At 37.1% G+C, this 19,327-nt stretch overlaps 1 protein-coding gene and 1 long non-coding RNA gene across 3 annotated transcripts in view; both read left to right on the forward strand.

The window, feature by feature from the left end:
• The window catches only part of LOC112424826 (uncharacterized), a 106,584-nt gene extending 101,256 nt beyond the window's left edge, over positions 1–5,328 (forward strand). For both annotated transcript variants that reach the window (XR_011624798.1, XR_011624799.1), the window contains exons 2-3: positions 2,493–2,628; positions 3,987–5,328. This is a non-coding gene — a long non-coding RNA (uncharacterized lncRNA). The remainder of the gene's footprint in view (positions 1–2,492; positions 2,629–3,986) is intronic.
• NRE (neuronal regeneration related protein) overlaps positions 1–19,327 on the forward strand; it is a 237,709-nt gene that overhangs the window by 118,897 nt on the left and 99,485 nt on the right. The window lies entirely within an intron of this gene.

Genomic DNA, 19,327 nt, shown 5'->3' on the forward strand with positions numbered 1-19,327 from the left:
ACCAAAGATCCTCCAGGAATATTTTGGAACAGAAGAGCTAGAAAGAATACATGTACATTTCCCTTCAGACTTGATACAACCAGTGGTTTTGGCTAGCTTATGGATTTGAATAAAAACTTTGAATTATATTTGTATATAGTTAACTGTGTGTCTTGTATCTGTATGTGTAATTTATTCTAATTTGCTAGTAAACAACTGGAGCCATTTGGCCCAGACCTCACATTCATAGAAGCCATAAAATTTAGAAATTTGACCTTGTCTCCAAACAAAGATATACAAATAGAGACAGGATGACCAGATGGCATTTATCAGATAACTTTAAACTTGGGTCTATTATTGGAGCATACTGCTTTGCAGGACATTATGAGTTAGTATAGTTTATAAATCCCACTATGACTGCATGGAGATAATACTTATATCACATTGATTTGTGTGTATAAAAAACATTAGTTTGTTAAATGTAATATTATGTGCTATGGACTGTTTATGTCTTCCCAAAATTAATATGTTGAAACACAAACCCCTAATGTGATGGTATTTGGAAGTGAGACCTTGGGGAAGTAATTAGGGTTACATTGGGCCATGAGGGTAGAGCCCACATAGTAGGATTTACTCCCCTACAAAAAGAGAAAGAGACTCAAGATTTTTCTCTCTCTGTGTATTCACTAAGGAAAGGCCATGAGAGGGTATGACAGGAAGAGGACCCTCACAGAGAACCCAACCATTCGGCAGCTTGATCTTATATTTCCAGTCTCTAGAACTGTCAGAAATAAACGTTTGCCGTATAAACCGCCCAGTCTGTGGTATTTTGTAATAGCAATCCAAACCAAGACAGTGTGTTAAAAAAAAAAAAAAAAGTGTGTCATGTCTTCATTTTAAAATATGTGTCAGTAACCTCATGGAACTGAAGAAGCTTAGGTCTTTCTCACAGCTCAGAAATCTCTGGCGTGTGTCATCACCTTTGTTAGTGTTTGGTCCCCTAAGATTTTTTTATTGACTTTATGACATGTAGTAGATGCATAATGAAACATTAGTTTAATTAACACATGAATGAATGAACAATGGATATGAATGAAATAAACAAATTTTGGTTTCTAATCAACTTCTCTTAAATTATATACAAATAGCTATTAAATGTGCCTTAGGCATGGTTAAGCAAGTGAAAGAAATCTGATAAACAAGGAGCAAATCCAGGAAAATATAGATTTTGGTATTACTTCATGGAACTGTGAAGCCAGACAGATGCAGAGGGTAGTAAAATATCACTAATTAGGAAAACTCAAAGGAGAAGGTAAATTTGAGTTACTGACAAGTGAGCTACAGAATATTTTTTAAAGAAGTAAAGTTTCAGGAGGACTAGCAGTATCCAGGCAGCCCTCCTTGCTACCAAGATGCTCGAGAGAAGGTCAGCCCCGTTGAAAGAACAGTAAAGGAAGAGCCCAAGAGATCAGTGAGCTAAGCCTGCTCCTACAAAAGTAGAAATGAAGCTAAGAAAGGTAGCAGGAAAGGATAAATCTTTAGATTAAAAAATGCAAACAAAAAGGTAAAAGGAGCAAAGGGAAGTGACTAACCAAGAGACCAAATAAAATTTACCTGCAGAAAACAGAGAAACTAAAAATGAGGAGAGTCCAGCCTCTGATGAAGTGAAATGAAAGAAGCCAAGTTTGGTTAATATTATATATCATGGTTTATCGGTGATTCTTGTCTCCCCTCTTGTAAATCCACGGGAATATTTTTATTAACCATTTTGTAAATGCAAGTTTTTACTTGTTCTAGAAGCATTTTTAAGAAAGGGGAAATCCCACCTCTTCCCATTTTTTTAAGTGTCATCTTTTTTTAAGAGGTAGAATTATTTTCTGGTTGTTTATTTTTTTATTTTTTTGGTGTAACCAGAAAATCGTGGGATATTGAATTATGGGAGACTGTGACTGTCTTGGGTATCAGCTTAATATTCTAGCTGGTGGTACTTTTTATCCTATAATACAAAGCATACTAAATGGCAATACAGAGTCATAGTTGCACACTTAACGTGTCTTGAACATTTAAAATTACTTCTATTCCCATGGGGTTTCGTTTTGTTTCTTTTCTTTTCTTTTTTTGGTAGAATTACTTCCTAAAGAAAACCGCTTCTTGATCATAGCTTTCCATGTCAGAATTACATGCGCTCTGTAACATCTTTGGTCATGTTAGTCCTGTTTTCCTAGTAATTTTGTGAAAGATTAAAAATGTGAGTGTGTAGTATATATGATATTAAATTGTGCTTTTTTGGAACTTATGTAACAGCTTATATCAACCTTTCAAGATACTAATACTTGATACCTTCTTAAGGAAAATTTGCTTCCAGATTTTAAGCTGAAAAGTCACTAGAATAACTGTTTGAAAAAGATTTATAATGCACGACTTTTTACATTTTGGGATGTCTGTTAACAATTGTGTACAAATTGAAATGTCTGTGTACTAATTCTCAACCATTTAAATCTCAATTATGAAAGAAAAAAATATGCCTTCAGAGGATGACATCAGCAAGATGGCAGAATAGGAGTTTCCAGCGCTCATCCCCTCACAGAAACATCAATTTGAACAACTATTCATGCATGAACATCCTTTCATAAGAGCTCTGGAATCCAGGTGAGAGACTATAGCACCTGTGCAGGGCACAGAAATTTAAAAAAAAATGCATTAGGTGAGGTAGACAATTTCACATTATGTTTGTTACTCCACCCCAAGCCCACACAGTGCAGTATGGAGAGAGATAACCTCCAAGTAGGGGAAGGAGAGTGAAGTGAACATGCAAATTAACTTTAGACCCTAGCACAAGGCCTGCCCTATTGAACCATGATTCAAAGCTGGCTTTTGCAGTCCGAAGGCACCAGGCAGACCTCTGTGGCCCCAGGCTCCAGACCCACCCCAGCACCAGGCTGGCCCTCAGAGTCGTAGAGTCCAGTCCTGCACCAGTGCCAGGTCAGCCCACATGGGCCCAGGCTTTATGATATTTATTAGTTATATTCATGTAAGATATATAATAATAATAGAAAGATAAATAATCACTAGGTTGCTGTGAAGATTCAAAAATTTAGTAAACACAATTTGCATATAAGAACACTGGCTCATAGCACTTGTTAGGAATTATTGGGGTATTTTATCTTCAGAAACATAGTTAATTTGAGAGCAGAAATTTCAAAAGTAACAATAACAGGCGACAATGGAATATATTTTTCAATGGTTAAGAGAAAACAGCTATTAATATAATGTATATCAACTAAATATTCAAGAATGATGGCAAAATAAAGAAGTCTTGAAATAAATGAAGACTGGGAGGATCACCAGCAACTCTTTGGCTCTGTATTTCCTATTAAATATTACCTTTCCATCTGTAAGAAATTTATCCAGATGGAACAAATGAGATAGAAGAAGCAATGATGAGCAAAAGAATGCTTTAAATTGTGTGTAAATATAAATATTCATTAACTGTAAAAATAATTATTAATTTGAAGTTTGTAACAGGAAATTGGAACTAAAATTTTGAACAATTTAACATAAGATGAGAAAGAAAATAAAAGTCAGGTAGTCTAACTGCTGAATAAGGTTTAGGAGGATAGTAGTAATGCTAACTAAATATAGAATTTTATGTCAAATAGTCACATTAAAAAAAAGCAAAACAGTGGAAATTAATTTTATACATTTAATACGTATTTTGGATTTCCACAGCAGCATTCTTTTTTCACTTTATAACTCTTTTATTCTATCTTTTTAAACATACATTTTATATGTAAATATGTATACTGAATATTAATATTGCTGCATCAGATTTGTTTTCATATTTGCCTGATATACCTTTCTATTATACCTATACTTGTCCTTTTACTCTCAGCCTTCCTTTATCTTTTGTCCCTCTGTTAAAGAGCATATAGCTGACATTTAAGAAATCAAATCTGAGAGTCTTTGTTAACTAAATAACTTAGGCTGTTCACATTTATTTTGTTTAGTGGCCCAGGCTTTAGATTATCCTCTGTGAACCCCAGCTACAGGCCTATCTCTACAGACCCAGATTCCAAATATACCTCGATGGACCCAGAAACCAGGGCAACCAGCCTGAGGACTTCAGCAACATGGTTGCCTGTACACCCCACCATCCAACACTTCCAGAATCTCTAAATGGACTGACTGGTAAAGGGCTTTCTCAGCTAAAACCAGTCTGTAAAGACTGGAGGAGGTGCCTACCTCTTCAAATGCTCAAACATCAACACAAATCCTCAATGATCACTAATAATCAGGCTGAAGAATCATAATGACATCAACAAAGGAACAAAATAAAGCACCGGTAACTGGCCATAAAGAAACAGAGATCTACGAATTGCTTGAAAAAGAATTTAAAATAATCATCTTAATGAAGCTTAGTGAGCTAGAAGAGAACACATATAGACAACTACACAAAATCAGGAAAAAAATAATTTCAACAAATAAATATAAACCATTAAAAAAAAAAAACAAAAAAAAAAAAAACAGAAATTCAGGAGCTAAAGAATACAATGACCCAAGTGAAAACGTCCATATAGAGCTTAAATACTTCCACAGTACACTCAGTCAAGCAGAAGAAGCAATCAGTGAGCTTGAAGAAAGGACATTTTAAATAACCCAGAGGAACAAAAAGAACAAAGAATTTTAAAAAGTGAAGAAAACTTATGGGACTTTTAGGACACCATCGACAGAATCAATGTATGTATTATGAATGTCCTAAAAGGAGCAGAGAGAAATAATGGGGAAGAAACTCATTTTAAAGAAATAACAGAAACTTCCCAAATCTGGAGTGGGAAATGAACATCTAGGTTCATGAATCCCAAATAATCAAAAACAGATTAAACATAAAAAAGATCTTCACCAAGACACATTATAATCAATTTTTTTTTTTTTTTGCCAAAGACAAAGAGAATTCTGAAAATAGCAAGAGAAAAGCAACTTGTCACATAAAATGGAACCTCTATAAAACTATCAGTGGATTTCTTAGCTAGGAAGAGTGGAATAATATATCATAAGTACTAAAAGAGGAAAACTCAATCATGAATATCACACCCAACAAATCTGTTCTTCAGCAATGAAGGCAAGAGAGATAAAGACTTTCTCAGTAAAGCAAAAGTTGTGGGAGTTCATTACCATTGAACTTGCCTAACAAGAAATGCTGAAGGGAATTCTTCAAGATGAAATGAAAGGACACTATTAACTTGAAATGTATGGAAATACATAATGTAAAAATCTAGTCAAATATAGTCAAATTTAAAACACTCTAATATTGTAATGGTGGTATACACATTACCTTTATAGCATAAAAATTAAAAGGCAAAAATGGTAAAAATAACTAAAATAATTTGTTAATATATGCATAATATAAAATATGTGAATTGTGACAGCAATAACATAAAACGTCAGGGCAGAAGAAGTTAAAGTGCAGAGTTTTGGGATGTGGTAGAAGTTAAGTCTATCAATTTAAAATAGAATGTTATAACTCTAAAATATTTATATAAATCCCGTGGTAACCACACAGAACTTGGTGCTAGTTTCTGCTTAACTAAATTCACAATATTCTTCTGTTACCCTTGAAAATCCTCTGGAAGGAATGTAGTTACAAACTACATTGTCTCTAGCACAGCAAATCATATTTCATGGGAAAATATGTCCATGCTCCAAATTTATTATTGAAATTGAAGCTCTAGAAGTTTGGAGAGTGGAGATATCACAAACTTTTTCCAGCCAACAATTACTGAAAAGAGCCTAGGAGTCGGTAGGTGCATCAAGGAGTCGCATCTTATATAAAGATATGACTCTAAACTCTGTAGATGTTGGGAATCATGTCAGAATGAAATGAGATAACATATAGAAGTCTACAAGAAAGTATCAGCACTCAACAGCAATATTTCATAACAACAATACAATCACACCAGAGTTTTCCATCCAGAAGGCCCATAGATATTTCAGGGTAAATCACGGAATACTGACCGGAGAGGCTTGTCAGTAAATGCATCTTGGACACTAGCCTTCCACTCTATAAGATTCAAAAAACATGAAACATTAGCAGTAACCAAAAGCTGAAATGTGAACTCTAACCCAATGTTTTCTTATCTCTACTCTGCTTATTGAGCAGAAGAGGGGGTCTCTAACCTATTCTAAATCACTGAGTCCTCTGAAACTCTAAGGCCTCCCACTAAGAAAAAATACAGGCCTGTACTTATATAAACAAACCCTTACATATAATTCAAGGGTGTGCCCTAAGGAGGAGGGAACCCCAGGTTTAAGAACTCCCCTGCCACCAGAATTTACGGCTTTTTTAAAAAAATCAAAAAAACAAAACCCTGTCTACCCTTCTAGTCTCATCTGTAGACATTATGTCTTCCACTACAACCATATCACAGTGTATCAGACCATCTTTTGTGCCTGGCCTTATATCCTATTTGTCTACCTTTTAGTACAGCTACTACTATAGAGACCAGTTTTCTGAAGGTATAACTTAACAATACTGCACTTCAGCTGTACCTCTTATCTCTTGATTTCTGTTTGGGGATGTTCCTGAAAGTATGGAAAGAATGCTGTTGAGAATTTTCTTGATATATATAAACCTGAAAGTACAAAGTAGTTAACAATTCATGGGTCAACCCTTGACCAATGGAGGAAAGGAGCTGATGGATAATATCCCCATGTTCTAGCCTTCAGGGGCACAATTCTGAGGTGTTTTTTTTTGTTTGTTTGTTTGGTTGGTTGTTTTTTTTTTTTTTTTGAGACGGAGTCTCACTCTGTCGCCCAGGCTGGAGTGCAGTGGCCGGATCTCAGCTCACTGCAAGCTCCGCCTCCCGGGTTCACGCCATTCTCCTGCCTCAGCCTCCGGAGTAGCTGGGACTACAGGCGCCCACCACCTCGCCCGGCTAGTTTTTTGTATTTTTTAGTAGAGACGGGGTTTCACCGGATTAGCCAGGATGGTCTCGATCTCCTGACCTTGTGATCCGCCCGTCTCGGCCTCCCAAAGTGCTGGGATTACAGGCTTGAGCCACCGCGCCCGGCCGAGGTGTGTTTTATATAGTTCTTCAGGGAGTCCGAGTAGAATTGTGCTCCAGATCCCACAATAAGACCCTACTTGATAATGCACCCTGGTTTTGGTTCTTCCCTATCCTTGTTTCACTCTTCCAAAACTCCTGTACTTATTCTCTGGGATCATGTTAATAAATGGCATGCGTGCAATCCCTTTTCTAAGACTATACCTTCAGAAGAAACAAACTTAAGCACACAGATCTACACAAAACTGCAGTTCCATCTGTGTGCCTTTCCTGCTGCTCTTTCTTGAAGCTGAAATACCCTTCTCCTTTTCTATTAGGCAAATCTTCCTCTTTCAAACCCTTGCTCAAATATCTTCTGAACCACAGGTCATAAACTGGATTTGCCTCTAGACCTATTTTGTTTGGTTCATAGTTTTCCTGTCAACATCTTTACTATTCGTATTTGTTTACATGTTTATCTCCTTGACTTGTGGAGTTAAGGAAAAAGATTATATCTTATTCATCTTAGTATTTATAGTAGCAGTTTATAAGTATTTAATAAAATATTGTTGACCATTAGGTGGATATGAGACAGCTTTGTAAAGAGTAATTGACTTAAGCTAATCTTACCTGTGTCTCTTAGAGGTTGCACGACCTTGGGAATATCACGTAAACATTCAGTCTCAGACTCAATTGAGAATGCATTGGACTGCAGGTAACAGAAAACTTAACTACAGTCTCCAATGAGAGTTTATACTGTCATATTACAAAGTCCAGAAGCAAATTGCTAAGCCAGTATTTCTGATTCTTTTGGTCTTTCCTCCCTGGTCGCATAATGCTTATGGTAGCTATAGTCCTTAAATTTACACACAAGGCAAGAAAACGAACGACGAAGAGAGATAGCTGTGTTGGTTCTTTTAATTAAGAAAGAAAACAGAACAAATAACAACAACCAAAAAAAAAAAAAAAAAAGCAAAACCCAAGCATATAAAGACTTCCCAGAAATACTAGCAGATCTTTTGTTTGAGTCATGAGCCTGAACCGTGTTATAGACCCTTAACAGCAGGGCTATGACATATATGTGTGTGAGTGTGTGTGTGTGTGTGTATAAATTATATAAGACACATACATATAATTAATAATGATATATACTTATGTCATTACACCTAAATCACTAAATAATGATTTAGTGTTTGTGAAAACAAGTACTAAATTGAGGAAAAGCACATTTCTGTCTCAAACACAATCAGGATTTTGTTAGCAATTTGGATGCGTTGATCAGATGAATGGATGTCAGGTGTCTTCCAAGTGTCTGCCACATTCCTACTCTGTAAAATGGAGCTAATGGTAACTAACCTACCAGTTCTACAGAGTCTTCAAATAAGATAAATATATGTGAAAGGGCTTTGTAAAAAATACTATACAAATTAATACATTGTGCATATAATATTTTATCCAACACTAAAATCATTGTAGGTACATAAATATTTATTAAGACTTTATATTAATAAAACAACTTTTGCTTCTACTTCTGACAAAGGGTCTTAAATAATATTATATATTGAACTAATGTGGTTTTTCTTCTTTTGGAATGTATAAGACTATCCCCATAGCAATAATGGTAACCATAACAGAAAGTTCACTAACACTTCATTATAATTTAATGACAGGAAGGGAAGGAAAAATATCTTGTCATTTTAGTTGTACAGGAGAATTTTGGTAAGAACATACTGTAACTTGACCAGGACAACTGCACTCTTAAGAAAACAATAAAGAGAGCCAAAACACCCATTTAATAGCTGATTTCAAAGAGTCAGCATTCTGAGGCATGCTGTCCTTGGATGTGATGTAGAGACGTGGGCTGAATGGGAAAAACTTACATATTGAACCATCCACATCACCCCCTATGACTCTGGTCATTGTCCTTCATGCTCTGGAAGCAGAATGCCTTGTGTTCCCCCAGCTAGGAAGAGACAACCACATCACAGCCTTAGGTTCTTGTTTAATTTTTTAAACCAATTTATCCCGCAGGAAAATTTTATTAAATATTAGGCGAAAACTTTGATAACTATGATTTGCTATGCTAGAGACAATGTAGTTTGTAACAACGAAGATGAAGTCTGAGTACGTTTTGTGCATTGTACTACAGGGTTATGATTTCATGTATATTTGGTCAATACAGTATAATCTAGAAATATCATGACATCTCATTCTGAAATACTTCAGAAGGTATTTTTTTAAAAATATGGACATTTTCCCCCATTGAAACATTATTATCCCACTTACCAAAATTGACAATACTTTCTTAATTGTCTAATTAAATCCATGTTCAAAATTTTCCAGTTGTCTCCAGTATGTCCTTTAGAACTCATTTGTGTATACATCAAATAGATATACATATGTATCTATTTCTATATATGTGTTTTTTATAGATTATATATGTATCATGAATTCTACATATGGGTCATATAGATTATATATATCACTATTAATTATATAAATGTATATATATACACAAACACACATATATGTATCATCATGAATTTCAAGGAATTAATTTATAATATTGTGGGGGCTGGCAAGTCTGAAATTTGTTGGGAGGCCAGCTGACAGGAAACCCTCGGGTAGAAGATGATGCTGTAGTTTTGAAGCAGAATTTCTTCTTCCTCAAGAAAATTTCACTTTTGATCTTAAATTCTTTCTATTCATTGGATAAGGGCCACAACAATATCAAGGATAATTTCCTTTTCTTAAAGTCAAGTGATTGTAAATGTTAACCATATTTACAAAATACCTCCACAGCAACACCTACATTAGTGTTTGGTTGAATAAGGAGATATTATAGCCTAGTCAAGTTGACACATAAAACTAACCATCATGGTATTATTTAGCTTATTCCTGTGGCCCTGTGCTGATCAATGTAGTAGCCACTAACTTTTGAACACTTGAAATGTACTTAGTCTAAACTGAGGTGTGCTGTAAGCACAAAGTCCACATCAAATTTAGAAGACATACTGCAAATAAAAAGAATATAAAGTATCTCATTAATAGAATTTATATCGCATATTGAAATAATAGTCTTTTAGATATATTGGGTTAAATGTCTTAATTATTGATATTAATTTTATTTCATTTTACTTTTTAAATGTGGCTACTAGAAAAATTTAAAATATATATAGGGCACATATTTCTTTTGGGTAGTGCTAATCTAACCCCTGTATTTTCTGTAATCTAGAAATTAGACTCTAAAGGTTTAATTAGATGAGTTAGCAAAATTGCATTGTAGATGGTGTTATATACTTCATATAACAATAGAAAGTATTATATTGACACTATCAGTTATTTACGGTTTGGCCACTGGAATGAGGTGACGACCCTCTGATTCTTCTATGATAAAATTATGTTTTTCCTCTTTGTGACCAGAAGGTTATCTGACTATGCTACTTTGCCACCATATGAATGTCTGATTTTTCCTGAACAATTCACCTAATGATTTCAGTAGCAATTTATAATTCTTTCCTGCATCAGTCATTTCATCAAGCATTCAAGCATTGAAAAATAGCTAATGTCCAATCTTGTCATTCTTTGCACATAATTATTATTCCTCTATAACATGTGGCTTTCCTGTTTAACTCAGGCTATTTGGTTGCTATGAATATTTATTAGAAAGGTAAGATAAAGTCTTATCTCTTTTAATTACCACTTTTCAAAGTAAGGAAGTGACTTAATAGCTACCATGAATGATGACAAAGTACTTTTTTCTTGTTTTCTCTTTTTAAATATCATTATCAACTCATGGATTTTTTTCATATATACAGTATCTTTCAATCAGTTTCAACCATTATTCTTTTTGATGCTTGAATTGTTACAACTTGGACAGTTGGAGCCCCTTCAGTAAGGTTTCAGTGTCCTTTTCACAAACCTCATCAGTCCTGAAAAACTGTCTTGCTTTCTGGAACAGCAATACATCTCAGACTGACTTTGAATCTTCCCTACCTGGATCTTGAATCAACAATCTCTCCAAGAAGCTCTGGCTCTTGGTTGTAGGAAATGTGTTTAGAAACTAGGATCTTCTGTTTAGAGTCAGAATTTATTCATGTGTAATAGTATCTAAATTTCAGTCATAAACTTAGGAGCCAAAAAAAGAAATTTTATTTTTCTATAAGTGAATTTCCACTGATGTCAGAAAACTAAATCTTGCCAATCAAAATAAACTTAGTACCTTCTGGATTTTCTTAGGCTTAATTGGAATTAAATTCAAGTGAGTTCAAGTCTTCTTTCTTCCTCTCAGTTCTTTTCCCATTTTCCCCAAGATGATCCAGACTTCAAGGTTAGGGTGGAAAGAGTGTTTTGTGTTGTCCTAGCACCCAGAAAGAAGTGTCTTATTCATGTATGGATTGCCAGATTTCACAAATTAAAACACAGAACACGCTTTTGAAGTTATATACACAAAAAATGTACATATTCTCTCTGCTCCTAAGTTACCAGGTCTTTGCAGACTACCCTGAATCCTCCTTATCTCAGCCTATAGGAATTTCCACATCTTACAGTTCATTCACAACCACTGCCAGCACTCCCTGGGCTATAAGAAAATTTAGAATGCTCTCTCTCCCTTCTCTGGGGCTCTGGGAGGTTCAAGGCACTGTCTTCGTCCAATTTGTCACATGTCTACTTTAATGCTGGCTTCTCTTTGAAGTATTTTGTCTCCCACCCAAAGCAATAAATACCACTAATATTGATGTAGAGAGCCAAAGAAAATTGAAAGAAAGACTTCTGTTAATGTTGCCAATTTTATTTTGTTGCATATTCCTCAGAAGAGATTTGCTCTTCCCTGTCTTATGTCGTATCCCTCCCCACCTCCAGAATTTTGCTGATGTATTGCTTTTGTACAGACTGACGTTCCCCACCCACACCCCTCTCTGTATATTCAGATCTACTCATTCTTCAGAACCCACACAGTCCTAAAAAGCATGCCTTTCCCTTTGTATTCTAATTATACTTCATCTTTGCCTTTTTCGAGGGGCAGTGTTTAATTTACTCATTCTTTCTATAGACATACATTAAGTACCTATTGCCTACCAAGGTTTATGCTCTTTTACCTGAACTAGATTGCAAACTCTTTGAAGGGAGAATTAGTGTCTAGTTCATCATTACATTCCTGTGCTCAGTAAATATTTTTGAATGAATTAATTAATTAATTAAGGGAGGAAGGACTGAGTGAGTTAAGCATATGAATTGCCAACCACCCAGATTGCAGGAACCTTATCTCTCATTCACCTCCTAGTGCCAGGAAACCTGAATTCTTGGCTTTTCTCACTTCTCTTTTAAGGTTTCTTACATCTGCATCCATTTTCTTTTTGTATATCTTTTTAAGATGAAGAAGGGACCCATTTTCAGTCTCAGACTAACCTTTTCTACTCACCTTCTGGTCAAGAAAACATTTTGTCCTAATTTCCCTATGAACTTTATACAGCAGTGACCTTTTTCCCCCATCTTCAGCCTCTCCTCTGTCTTCTTCCACTCAGCATATAAATAGGCTCAAAAGCCTCAAGTCGTAAACCCCCAAACCACTTGTCCCAGAATGTTCCTATCTGCCTATCTTTACTTCTTTTAAGGTTACAAGTAACTTATGTTCCAGCCTTATTGAAGTATCTGATCTTCTATTTTGGTTCACCTCCCTTGCTTTTATATGCTCTTTCTTTTGCTTGAATATCCTCTTTCTTTGTCTACTTAGTTTTACCTATGAACCCCCTAAATCTTAGCTCAATGATTTCTTCCTCTGAGAAGCCTTTTAAGACTTTTATAGAAGAGCTGCTCATGCCCCTGCCTTTATAATTTTAGCCTGTATCTGACTGTATTATAATTATCTGTTGGTAGATATGCCTCCTTCAGGCAATTATGAGATCCTTGTGGGTTGGTATAAGATCTGATTAATACTATTAGTATTCCTATTCGCTGGCTGTGGTAGGTCCTAAAAACTTTGCTAAAATAGACAAATGAATGAACAAATTAGACTAATAATTTCATTATTTTATAGCTACTACACTGTGCCCAGAAGAAAATCCTATGATAGTCCAAGTGAATGGGTGTGTTTCTTCTGTGGCTAGCCCTGGCAAGGGCAGCATGACCTTGGCAAAATTGTGTCATGTATTGAATAGGAAATCAACTAACTTTCCTGTTTGTGTAATATGCTGGCCACAGGAAAGATGGATGTGTGTGGTGAAAGCAGCAAATAAAAAGACCTTCTGTGCAAGGAATGTTCCTCTCTTACATTTCATTTCATAGGATGTGCCTCCTTGGAATGTGAACCCTAATTCAAAGAAGGTTAAAACAGATCTCGCTTACATGTGCAAAGACAAGTAGACAGTTGTAGAAATCTTTATTCCTGGTCTGAACCTCCTGCTAAAGCAAACATAGGGAGGAAAAGAAACTTCATAATTCCCCACTTGGCTATAAATTCTTCCTACTATTCATTGAAAATAAGAACTGGGGGAAAAAAACTTAAAATTATCTACCAAAATGAATTCATTTTTCCCACTCCAATATACATCTTAAAGATGAATAATCTGAGATGCAAAGCAGTGGGAGGTAATCTGTCCAAGGCTCCACAGCCAATAATTGGCAAAACTGGCTTTTCAACTCAAGTTTCATGATATTTCACCCTACATCTTTTCAAGTTCATTATGCTAATTATCTGCATAAATTTTAAAAGTGCCCAAAGATGAAGGGATGGCTGCAATAGCTGGAATATGTTGTGATAGTGTAAAATAGTTTGTTTGGATGTGTTTCCAAATATTACTGCATTTGCCATTTTCTTAATCGGTCTATGGCCTGATGTTGATCCTTTCTGGAACTTAAAATAGTATTAGTTTGAAAATAACTATTTCATATCTTGGTTCTTCAACTACAAAATGTATGGTTCTACTTTTGGAAGCATCGGAGAGATCAGTGGCAGAACTAAAGAGAGCCACAGTATTTGATGATGAATCTCCCCAGTGCCATAGGCTGTTAAGAACTGTGAAGTGTCTGAAATTTTATCTTACTTGTAATTTTACAAGTTAGCTTCGTGGATGCTGACAGAAGACATGAGACTCTTGAGTTGGGATCAAATACTTAATTACTAATGGCAATAGCAGTAGCTAGAATCTCCTGGCATTTGCTCTAGTTTTCTAAACTCCAATTCCCACAGGGCAACACAAAGAAAGTCAAGTGACATCTGCATTCAGTAGGTTGGTGTTACAGGAGAGGAGCCTTAGCTTAGGGAATTTGAATCTTTTATAATAATGAGTAAAACTGCCTACCCTTTGCCTTATAGGGAGACACCATCTCTATCTTCCAAGACTGTTTGCTGCACAAACATATACAAATATCTCAAAACTATAGTCTGAAACAAAGGATGTCCGTGCCTCTGTTCAAAGACATGCAGAAACAAAAGGGACCTATGGAGTATTGTCTCCCACTAATACCCACCCCATGTTTCTATATTGCCTTGGTTTCTAGTGAATTTCCCATGAGTATGCCACTCCATCAGTCACTCTGATCAATCTTACTGACAGAGGCCAGGACCAAATCTGTTCCAGTAGTCTCAGGTAGCATTTAATTAAGGCTACCACCATCAGAACTTCAAACAATAGGATGAGGCCATCCTGCAGTACTGACCTCAATCATGTCTCCAGGGTATCAGACCCAACTAACTCTACAAATCCCATAAACCATCAGTATCTACTGTAGAAAGTCAAGTGGTTTTCTCCCTAAATTTCTTGGCCTGAGGCATTAATCCAGATACAGTAGGATTTATTAATGATGAACAGATTTTACCTTGGTCTGCAAGGAGATAAGTCTAGAATTATTCTGTCATCCATAACAATCCTGGAAAGTGAATTGAGACTGACCTAAATGCCTTTTGGCGCTAAAGTGGTATCATTGATCAGTTTAGGTAAAGTCAGAAAAACATTTTGTATTGGCTTTTCTCATGGAATAATTCCCATTGTAGGATAAACTGTCTGAGGGTGCACATAAATAACAAGTCAGTTATTCCTCTGAGGATTTTCTTTGAGTAACTAAAAGTAACCTCATTTTGGAGAGATTTTTTCACAGTCATCTGAGGGCTACATGATGTATAGGTGGTTTTTCTTTAAACACTTTCAGGTCTTTTATGAATACCTTTAAGGTATAAAACAGTGTTTTAAAGAGGGAAGCAAGTCCATTTCTGACTTCTGCACAAGAAGTACAGTCCTGGGGAAGTAATTGTTATTTGTAATCATTGGAGCCTGCCTGGTGGGAACTACATTAGTCAGGGACAGGTGAACAGTGCTTCCAATGTGGCCTCCAAGCCAGCTTAGGGCTCTACTCGTATTTAGAGTGAGTCTAATGCTTGATTTTGGAGGAACTTCCTGAGAGAGTCCAACTTGACCCCTATTTGTCCAAGGTACCACCTGGGTGGCATTTGTCCTACCATGGAATGACTGCATATTGGCTATGGGAATAGGAGTGGTAAAGAGATTCAGAGATGCTATCAGGCATTTTGCCTGGGAAGTGTAGCAGCTGGGACCTTCCCCTGTTGTTCAAGATTTCTCAGTAAAATTAAGGGAAATAGTAACTGTATTAAGGTCATAACCATCTGGTGGAGAATGGCAGACACAGAAGTTAAAGTGCTTGCAATGGTTATAGGGAGAGTCCCATTAGGGCATTTTCCTTCCTGAGGAAGCCTCCAGGATGGGCTTTTGTTTGCTTGCTTTTTGAGACAGGGTCCCACTCTGTCACCCAGGCAGGAGTGCAGTGATGCTATGTTCGCTCACTGCAACCTCCACCTCGCAGATTCAAGCAATTCTCCCACCTCATCAGTCCCACAAGTAGCTGGGACTACAGGCTCATGCCTCCATGCCCAGCTAATGTGTTGTTGTTTTGTTTGTTTGTTTGTTTGTAGAGGCGGGGTTTCACCATATTGTTCCGGCTGTTCCCTAACTCATGAGCTCTAGCGATCTGCCTGCCTTGGCCTCCCAAAGTGCTAGGATTACAGGGTTGAGCCACCACACCTGGCACCAGGGTGATTTTGAAAGACATAGCTCATTAATGTCCTTTTTTCCTCTGTACCTACTGAGGTTTAAGTTTTCCTTCCCCAGAGGCCAGGGTTGTGGCTCTACCTCTACTGCCACAAAATTTGTATGTTCCATTCCTGTAACAGTAACTTCACTTTGTTTTAAATCATTTCCTACTTACTCTTAGACCTTTTGTCCAGAAGGTTCCAATACATCCAGAAGGTAGAAAGCATTCTTATAACACTTACAGAGACCCTTTGTCCTACACTTGGCCTGAGTGGGCCACTCAGCAAGCAATGTACTCAACCAAGTGACCATTATCTTGTGGGGGATGTCAACCCCACAAGAGAACCAGATAGTGGTACCAGAAATAAGTTTTTATTCTCTAGGCCCTTTTTTGTCTGGAGGCTATCTTGAGAGTGTGCCAACCAGACTTCCCTGAGGCTGCCATTAACAGAAAGAAAGAAGCATTGTGTTCAGCAATGATCAGGATAGAACCACAAATTTTTAAAACAGATCTGGATAACACCCATACCCCTTTCATTTTAGTTATTACTCAGGAAGAGGCTGAGAGAAGATGATTCCTTTCTGGGGACAGCCACCTACAGTGAACAAATTGTCTTGCAAAAGTGGGTGAACCAGTGGGAGGAAAGAGTGGTAGAGTCAAAAATCCTTTTGCATTGTTTTTTGAGAAGGATGTTTCAGCATGCCTCGATACAGGATGCCTGTGGATGATGAGGAGAGTGAAAAGTCCATCAAATATGTTGACAACCAGCCCATTGCTGAGTGACTTTTGTAATAAAAGTCATGCATTTTCAGACTCCAGATGGACTAAAAAACTGAAGACACGCCATAGACTAATTTCAATGGTCCAATGGTATGACCTGAGTTGGCTGATGGGACTGGTGCAATAACACCAGAAACTGTGAGGATGTCAGTGGAGGAGAGAAACCACTGATAGCCACCAAGAGAAGGGTAAGCCCAGTAGAAAGCTAATTGGTACTTCCAAAAGGGATGTACCCAGTAGCCATGTCAGTAAAGTTATGATTGCAAACCACAGATGTGCTTCCAGGTGGAAGATTTCAGTAAAGGTTCCCTTTGCCAGAGACTCCAATAGGCAAAATCATCAGTTACAGAGACATGTAGCTTGTAGAGGTCATTATGGTTTGGAGGCCCTGCTTAGAATGGGCCAGAGAGATGACTGGTTTACACTAGCATTTTTCTACTTGTTGCTCTTCCCATATATGAGAATTCCTTCTAGCACTTATGGAACAGGGAAGTACAAATAAATAACCATCAATTTCTGCTGTAGTTTCCATTTTAAAAGTAACAATAATAGTACATTAAATCAGTCCAAAGGGCCCCGCCAATAAAATCACATTAGCTTTCCTTTATTACTGTGGTTCTGTATAACTCTTACCAGTAGAATCATGGTGTCCCTATTCTTCATGGAACTGATGGGATGGTAAAGTGGGCACCTGTATCCAACAGAACCATAAAAGTTTGAGTTCATCTCCCTGAAATTCCTCAGCATACTCAAACAGGTATATCTAGCCATTAGAGACAAAGGGACCTCAGCTACACCCCTAATCACACCTTCTGTTAAAGCAGCTTAGGCTGGAGGGAGAATGGCTTTGTGCTAATAAATATGTCTTTGCATTCACATTCAAGTTTGAGTGTTGTGGCTTGTGACTCAGCCAAATAAAGTGTTGATTCTTTATATCAGAAGATGAGATCCTCATGGTTGACAACACCCATTTCAGCTTTGGCTACCTCTTGACTCCTCAGGAAAGCCACAATGTTTTCCTCTGGGGCTCTGAGGTTTGTAGCCTTTGCCGGATTTAGGATTGACTCTTCCAGTGGCACCTTTTGTTTATTTGTTTGTTTCTGAGAAATCCATCTTAACCCAGGGTGTTAGCTCCTTCTGTGTCATTGTAACATCTTTTAAACTTCACTTGGCTTTAACCTAAGACAGGAGTGTTCAATCTTTAGGGGGCCATATTAGAAGAACTGTCTTGGGCCACACATGAAATACACTAATATTAACAATAGCTGATGAGCTAAAAAAAAAAAAAATAGCAAAAACTCATAACATTTTAAGAAAGTTTACAAAGTTGTATTGGGTCACATTTAAAGCCATCCTGGGCTGCATGCAGCCAGTGGGCCATGGGTTGGACAAGCTTGACCTAAGATCCAGGAAAGTTTTCCTGAGTGACAGTGCTAATTACAAGAATCTATCTAGATTCTTTTGGGAAATTTTCTCATTCTTGAGTCATTTTTATCGGCCCTGTACACCCAATCCAGGGCTGTAAGAGCTGATATAATAGTCAATACCTCATCTGTGGTTTTCCATGGGAGCTTTTCCACCCCACGGCATGCGATGTGAGTGAAGTCATTGAGTTTAAAAAGTTAGGAATGGGTTGGATAAATTCAGTAGCTAGTCAATGTCTAGATCTTCTGTCCTCCAATACAGAAAAATAGTAGCGGGGTGAGTGGGCTATTATCCCTCAGCTCAGCAGATTGAATTCAGGTAAAGTCTGGACTGAGAGTCAGATACCAGGTATTTACAAGGGATTTGATCTCTGAGTGCATCCATTGTGAGGCAAGAAAAAGGAAGAAATTTGGTGGAGAAATTGAGCTTAGAAGCCAGAAAGAGCAGACGTAAAGGGACAGAATCTGGAATCAAAGGTCAAAAACCTAAAGGGAACTCGATATACGTGGGTGCAGATTGGGAAGAAGCCAGAAGTGTCAAGGCACATTACATTGTCTTTATGGGTCGATGGGTGTCAGATTATCTTGGAGGAACATGTTTATGATAATCATCTCTCATTTGGTCTCCTGAATTAGAGTCTTAACTGGTTTCTCTGACTCCAGACTCCCCCTGCCAGTTTTTCCTCCATGTGGCTGCCAGAGTTCCATTTACAAAATACAAATCTGATTATGTCAGTGCATTGCTTGAAAACCCTTTTTTGGTCTCTCACTGCAAAATGACAGTCTCAACTCCTTAGCATGCCACTTAATGTCCTTCACAAGTTGAATACGATTTGCTTTGCAACCTCATCTCTGTGTCTTCCCAACATGTACCCAATGTTCTAGCCACATAGAATTATATGGTTTTATTTTTTTTTTTTCCAGACACACTATGCTCTTTCATGATGGTTTGCCCTTATTTCCTTGCCTGGAATGACCTTGTCTTTCTCTGTTGGGAAAACAACTAGCTTCAGCTCAGCTGTCTCCCCCTCTAAATGTCTCTCTAATCTATAGGCTGTG

The sequence above is a fragment of the Macaca nemestrina genome, chromosome 6, assembly GCF_043159975.1.
Source record: "Macaca nemestrina isolate mMacNem1 chromosome 6, mMacNem.hap1, whole genome shotgun sequence".
Classification (NCBI taxonomy): Eukaryota; Metazoa; Chordata; class Mammalia; order Primates; family Cercopithecidae; genus Macaca; species Macaca nemestrina.